General features: G+C 40.2%; 1 long non-coding RNA gene across 1 annotated transcript; it reads left to right on the top strand.

Moving 5' to 3' along the window:
* Window positions 1-257: 257 nt before the first annotated feature.
* On the top strand, window positions 258-7,303 carry LOC113957558. Its single transcript, XR_003531209.1, has 3 exons — window positions 258-306; window positions 1,049-1,125; window positions 7,126-7,303. It is a non-coding gene; the product is annotated as an uncharacterized LOC113957558 (long non-coding RNA).
* Window positions 7,304-7,762: the final 459 nt, after the last annotated feature.

The raw sequence follows: 7,762 nt of genomic DNA, 5'->3' as shown, positions 1-7,762 counted from the left end.
GAAGCATCTCTTAAAAATCATAGCATGGTATGGAACCAGTACAGAAAGTAATTATAGATACTTCTTACAGTGCACAAACTAATTATGGTTCTAAAGGCTGAGAGAGTTGGAAGTGTCCAAGGCCAGTTTGGAGGGGGCTTGGAGCAACCTGGGCTAGTGGAAGGTGTCCCTGCCCATGGCAGGGGCTGGAATGAGATGGGCTTTAAGGTCCTTTCCAGCCCAAACTGTTCCATTGTTCTCTGAAACAAGTGGTTTCATAGACCCATGAAGGACAGCTGGTATCAGGGAGCCTTACACAAGCAGTGGGTTTAACATTCCACACTGGTTTAATTCCCACATAGTTTTTCAAGTTTTATTAACCCAGACAACTCGTAATAATTATGATAAACAGACATTGTCATCAAAAATCAGCAGAAACTTGATATGATTAAGTACAATGCAATACATCTTCCTTGCTCACAGAGCCTGTGTAATAAATTATTTTGAGGCCCCAGAATGAGGCATTGTATAATTGAGCAAAACAGATCAATTTTTAAGCATGCTTATTTAAATGCAAAACAGACTTTTTGAGAATGGTAAACTTGATTAAAATCCCTCTTTAAGTGGAAATCACAAACAACAACATCTAATACTCACAGGCCATAACCACCCTATTAATAATACAATTTATTTTTCAGATATAATTGTAAGGTCTTAACGATGTGGCAGCTGTGATCTACTTTAAAAATTAGAAACTATGAACTCACAGTCTTCTAATGTGACTGAAATACACACCACAGCTGAGTGACTTGCATTTAGTAACTGCAATACATTGCCCCAGATTAAATGATCAGCCTCTGGGTGTTTGCCACATCATTTTCCCCATCTTTAGTGGTGTGCTCCATAAATTATGCTATTTCTGCTATTGTGTAGATATTAAAATCAGATCCAGAAGTGTCTGAATAGAAATTTAGCCATTTCAGTCCTGAATACTTTTAATATTGGTTCAATCTTCACATGCTGGCAATACTCAGTTATTTAATTTTATTTTTTTAAACTTTTTGAGTAGGTACAGTTGTGTTTTTGCATAGCAACAGTAGCATCTCAAACTCGAGATGTCTGAACAGGCTATGACGATCTCATACTGTAAGTAAAACTGAGTTAAAAAAAACCCCTGGTTTTCCAACTTATGTTTCAATAAGGGACAGATTTAAATAAGAGTTTTTGGCAGTCAGATGCCACAGTCCCATAAACCAGAGCTTTTCCCTGAAAGGAGTGACAACTTCCACTTTCTTTAAGGGTATAAGTGGCGGTACAGGGCTATGGTTCCTTCTCCCTCACACCTTTACCAGGTGTCACCCCTTTTGCCAGGGGATTACTGCTCACCTCCTAATTATACATTAATTTCCTTTCCAAAGGCTTGCTCCCATGTGTGTGTTGCAACATACATTTCAGTTCCCTTAAGAAGGGGCTGAATCCAAGTCTCACCCATCCTGGGCACTCTAATGCTCCATTACTACATCTGTATTAAAGGATAGCAGTGTGTTGTGTTCAGAAAGAAATGTTGTTATGCTCATGGTAGCCCTGTTTTCTGAAGTCCCTGATCAATTTTGGACAGGAAAAATTTCACTCAATGTACAGTTGAAACTTGTGTGCTCTCCTTTTTTTTTAAATTTTATTTTCATAAATTCCCAGAATTAGACAAGTGAAGAAAAACTTCCCAAAGAGAAAGAGGGAAAGCTCTTTACTTTCAGCTACAGTTTTGCAGTCAGCATCTGTGAGCTGTTTTCCTTCATCATTGTATCAAACTCCAACAACAATAAAGTTTCTTCTTGAAGCAGAAACAGAACTTTCCACCAAAATCCCTCTGCTGAAAAAGCAGACTGAAGAATGAGACATCTGATCTTTGAAATAGCCTTAAACTTTGGTGAGACATAAGCATTGTAAATGGAATATTTATGACTTTAATAACATATATTACTGCAATGTTAACAGCAATTTTTTAAGACCAGTAAACTACTTATTAGCAGTAATATGACTGTGGAGTTGAATTATGAAAGAATGAGCTCTGAGTTAGGCATGTTAATGCCTGAGGAATGTTAGATTCCTGCACATGTAAACCAGGCTTAGGAGCTGAGGGGTTTTCACTCTAAATTCACTCAGTCTCCTCTGAAAGTCAGTCTGTCATTTATTACAGTCATTGCAGCACAAAATAGGACTCCCTGTGTGTTTGAAATGTTCTGTGGTGTTGCAGTCCTATATTTTGGGAAACAGGACCAAGCCTGATGGACTGGGAGCAGTGGTGGTTGCCAGGTCCCTGCTACCCAGTACTCATCCCGCTCTGCTCCAGGGCTGGCCCCGGGCTGGCTCACCCTGCCCTGCAAAGGAGCCGAACCCAGCACCAGCAAAAATAGAAATTCAACTGCTGGCTAGTGCAGGAGAAGTGGATTGATGAATTCAGCAGGGAAGGGGGCTGACAAATTCTGTTTTGCAGCTCTATTTGAGGGTTGGTGACCTTTTCCAGGCAACTGTACACTGCGGGGGAGAAGGGTGATGGTTTAGCAATTATTAGTAACTATTTAACCTTATGGTAAAATGATTGTATATTGATTCCCTTGAGAAGGCAAAGGCTTTTCTGGAAGCATGACCTTTTACTTGCATCCCCATTTTCCTCCCTGCCTGTCGTCTCCCCTTTCCACATGCCTTGTTTTACATCATTGGACAGTGATGGCAATGATAAATATGATTTATTAGATCACCTAAGGGAAGTTAACATGAACACAAACTGTGTACCAAACACTGCTGAAGGAACAAGAGGCTGAATTTGGAACAGTGGTCATTCAGGCTTCTGCTTCAGATTTTGTTTTCACAGTCTGTGTATTTTCCTACATTAAAATTGATCACTGCTAGGAAATATCAGCCAGCTCAGCTATCAACAGGGAAATCTATTCTATCTGCATCACAGTGTTGCTTCTTCCCCAGTAATCTTGTTGAGCTGGGAATGCATGTCCCTGAAAATGCTCAGAATGGCCAGGTGATTCCTGTCTTGGAGAAACGTGGATCAGACTGCTACCTTTGTCACATAGCAGCATTCCTTGGAAGCCTGTCATACGAGGATATTCAGTTGTCCGGGCTTTTCTAGGTGTGAACTGTCTATGTGCACGTGCACAGGCAATATACAGTATTTTGGTTGGTTTTCAATGCTTTTCTTAGTCCTTGTTCACCCTGGCGGGGGGAGAGCTGAGGGCACTGGGTGTGTTCAGTGGGAGGAGACTGAGGGCAGAGCTCACGGGGGCTGCAGCTCCTCACGAGGGGAGCGGCTGGAGCTGTGTCAGGGCAGGCTCAGGTTGGATCTCAGGCAAAGGTTCTTCCCCCAGAGGGTGGTTGGGCACTGCCCAGGCTCCCCAGGGCAGTGGGCACAGCCCCAAGGCTGCCAGAGCTCCAGGAGGGTTTGGACAACGCTCTCAGGGACAGAGTTGGATTGTTGGGGTGTCTGTGCAGGGCCAGGGGTTGGACCGGATGGTCCCTATGGATCCCTTCCAGCTGAGGATATTCTGTGATTCTGTGGTTTGAAAATGCTACACAAAGTCATTTTGCTGAATCAATGAATCATTTTGTTTTAGAGTAGCATCTAAAATGTGTCTGGCAACATGCAGTAAATCCTGATATTTTCAGTCTAGATATGAAAGGAGTAGAATAAAATGTGCCCTATATTTCAATGGTTTTATATTAGCTATATCAGAATTAACCAATTTCATGGAGCTGGCTCCATGTACCAAGAAAATATACAAAGGAAAAAATTAAATGAGAGGAGCTGAAGCTGGAGGCAGATCTGATTTTGAAATTAGAGCAAGCAGCAAACAGAAGTAGCAAAGTGCAGATTTACGAGGATTGCTGAGGGAAGAACTGTAATTTTGACTTGCATAAGGCAGAAAGGAGATACCCAACGTCTCAGGTGATACAGGTCAGATAATGAGCAGTTTAGCAACCGTGTTTTTGCTATGAAACGAAGAGACATGTTGGAGCAGATAGAGAAATGCAAGGGTCTGAGATCCCTGATGAAGTATTTTGGTTAAAATTTCATTAAAAAATAATTTTAATTTTATGCAGATCAGAGGATTGCTTTCTAATTTAGGGAGTCATAGCATTGCATACTGGAGTGTATAGTCCACTGCTCTGAGCCTGTAAGCTGCTATTAACAGAGCAAGTAATTAAAAGATTTAGATTAATGTCAGACAGGGATTACAATAGGAAACTTTAAACTAGGACCAACTTTGACAGTTAGTTGAAGGTTTATTAATTTTTTTTTATGAGTTTGAGGCTGATTTCAGTTTCCAGTATGGTTTGTTCCCATTAATGTTCAAGGTGGAAATCAAAATAAGCAATGTTATCACTCAAAGTATTAATACATAATGAAAGTTTGGATCCAGACATGAAACCACAAAGAAAAGCAAAACCAGGAAACTCTTAATTATAAGTTTACAATTAATTTCTAGTGTACAAGTGATTTTTGTATATACTTTATAATACCATAATACTTTATGCTGAATCTGGCTAAACCTGACTGTCTGTCATAGCCTTGGTTAAACTCAATACTTGTCAAGACACTTTTGACCTTGGCTGTCTGGTATGTCCATTTGTGATTTCAACTAATTTTCTCTAAAATATCCTTTATGCTGCTCATCACATGCAAAGCACCAATATTGAAACATAATCCCAGCAATATTATTCTTTCTATTTTACCTCTGAAATCAAGAATACTTCTATTTTATTTTAACTATTTTAATGAGAAATATTCAGTTCAGGGTTTTATTCTTAAAATACTTCAGGAAAAATAAATATATCTGTACACTGTTTGATGAATCACAGTTTGAAGGAGATGTCACATCAAAAGCTACACTTAGGTAATATGCCTCATTAAGTTTCTTCTAAAAAGAGACATGAATATTAAAAAAGAGACATGAATGTTAAAAATTAACATGGAAAATCCATATAAGAAAAGAATGACTTGTCAGATTTATAATAGATTTTTAGGCCATTCTTTGAATTAGAACTTTAATGTAATGTAATATCTTGCATATGAATGTATGGCTTGTATTTCATTCCATTTGTAATTTACACTAAAGTGTGTAATTAATTCCATTTTAAAAATTCTCTGTGGGTCGTGTTATGGGATTGGTGAAACATAGACTGAGGATTCCTGGGTTTACAAATTACAGGTTTAGATGCAAGTTGGTATGGGAATGATATGTATTTGCTATTTCTCATTATGAGCAAAACACTAAACAGGATATTTTCCTTGTACACAGTACATTAAATAACAAGTTATGTAAAGCAAATGCTTATGTTTATTAATTTGAAGCAATGTGGTTTCACTATATATTTGTTATTCTGAAAGTACTGTCATGATTAGAAGGATTCTGTACTTATTCTCACAGTTTAATAGTTCAGGAGTAGTAAATCAAATATAATCATATATGAGAGATTGCAGATCTGTCTTTTATTGATTTAGCCTCAAAACACGTATTGGATGAGTGTGACAGAACAAAACATGTCAGTTCTCCTCAGTGTTGGCCTTTATGAGATGTTTTTCTGGCCAGGCAGCAAATGGAATGGAGCTACCTGTGGAAATATAACCTGTGCATGAGGTTGCTAAACCATGCATTCCTGTTTATTCTCAATAAACATGTCATGAGACTTCTTTAGAGCAATACAAATGGGAATAAAATTCATAGTAGCACACAAGAGAGAACTGCACATCTTCAAAATCCTCCCTGGATTTCATATCACACATATAAGAACTGAAGTTTCTGGTCAAAGTATAGACAAGTGGGAGGCCTGCTGTGGGTGATTAATTTCTAACACCTAATTTGGCTATAAAAGAAGAAGGTGCTGCCTTGTTAAATCATATGGAACATTTAAAAGAAAACCTGAAAAGAGAAAAAAAAGGCCAGTGACATGGAAATGTGATATCCACAAAAAGTGCCTAATTACAAGCAGGTTATTGAGAGAAACATCCAAAGTAAACAACTCCGTGCATTGCTGGGGCTGCCTGAGGGCTCTGCTGGCAGCAGCTCTGGCTGAAGCAGGGCAGCATTAGGGGGCTGTTGGCATTCTCTGCTTTTGGTTGGATCAGCCATTTTTTCTGGGTTTGTCCCTACTTCGTTTTGGGCTGAACAGTATCTTATACATTTTTATTATACATTTCCCTTTCCATTTTCTGTAAGAAGTTAAGAAGAAAAAAAGCCTGTGCGTGCTCCTGAAACCCTGAGGTTTCTAGAGGGTGACTTATTTTGGTATTTGGAGTGTGATATAAGAAACCTGCCCTTGATAGACGAGAAATGCTGGCAAGAAGCACCTAAATAAATAAGGCATGTAAAAAACAGATTATGACACCAGTGAAGTGGCAAAGGTAAGCCTAACTTCAGGTTTTTCAGTTGATGATCCCTGGTTGAACAGAGCATAGATGAGAATGGATACTCCAACTTTTAGAATCATAGAATCATAAGGGTTGGAAAAGATCTGTAAGATCATCAAGTCCAACCATTTGGGCTGCAAAACCCACTAAAAGGCAGCTCCTGACTTGGGCTTGGCAGTTCACTCAGCACCAACTAGATGTTGTTGATGGTTTGGCATCAGACCTCACACAGAGAAGGATTATTAAGATTTTAGGTTAGACACTGATTTCATAATCATCTTGTCCTTGACAGGACAAGAGGAAGTGGCCTCAAGTTGCATCAGGGAGGTTTAGATTAGATATTAGGAAAAGTTCTTCACCAAAAATATTGTCGAGGATGGGAACAAGCTGCCCGGGGAGTGGTGGAACTGTTCAAGGAATATTCATGGTACTTGAGGACCTGGTTTAGTGGCGAACATGGTGGTGGTACTGGGTTGACAGTTGGACTGGGTGATCTTAGAGATCTTTTCCAACATTGACCATTCTATGACTATGATTAAAAGCAAATACGGGGAACAAGAGCTTGTGAACTCTTACAGAAAACCAGGACCCTGCTCTGTACAAAATCCCTGCACTAACTCACTGCACAGATGTGGCTCACTGTTATCTGCTCCATACCAGTATCAGGGGAATTGCCTCTCATTTGTCTAGCAAAGTAAATTACGGTTTTCCGGTGTGTCTTTCTGTAGACTCTCACAAGAAAGGACTCAACACCAGAACCCGAGGAAGAGCAAACTGGCTCGTGCCCAGCAGCTCTCACTGGGAGAGGATCCCCAGCTCCAAACCATCCCGACCTCCAAGCAGCCGCTCTGTTTCCTGTGTAGTTTTCACAGGTGGCACAGAAGTTGGGGCAATGTAATTGTTGCAATAAAGGAACCACAAAATTCAGTCTTGACTGAACTTCTAAGCTTCCATATTTTTCTCATAACTTATGGAATATCTCCGTAAGAAATATCTACATTGGCCTCCCTCAAAGTCCTTCTGTTTTCTTTCCATAAAACACCATTGCAGTGTAGTGTTGTAGTGGTTTGAACCTTGTTTTCCCCCAGAGGCTGAAAAAAGTGGTAACCCCCAGGGGTGGAGACCCCTGGAAGTTTTGAAGTTCTGCCCAATTAGCGCTCCTGCAGAAATGTAAACATATCACAAGCACCGGAAGAGAAGGGGTTGTAGTTTGGAGTTGGTTAGAAGAAGTAGCCATGATGTAACAGCCACGAGGAAAGGGGACCGGAGCCCCTCGGGGCCTCTGCCCCCCCCCAGCCCCAACTGGGGGCTACAGAGACAGAGTAGAAGCGGCGGCAGTGTCCAGAGACTCTGGATAAGAGCCAG

The sequence above is a fragment of the Corapipo altera genome, unplaced genomic scaffold (genome assembly GCF_003945725.1).
Source record: "Corapipo altera isolate COAL_440 unplaced genomic scaffold, ASM394572v1 141, whole genome shotgun sequence".
Classification (NCBI taxonomy): domain Eukaryota; kingdom Metazoa; phylum Chordata; class Aves; order Passeriformes; family Pipridae; genus Corapipo; species Corapipo altera.
Note: the sequence above shows the minus strand (reverse complement) of the source record. Positions and strands in the feature narration are given on the sequence as shown.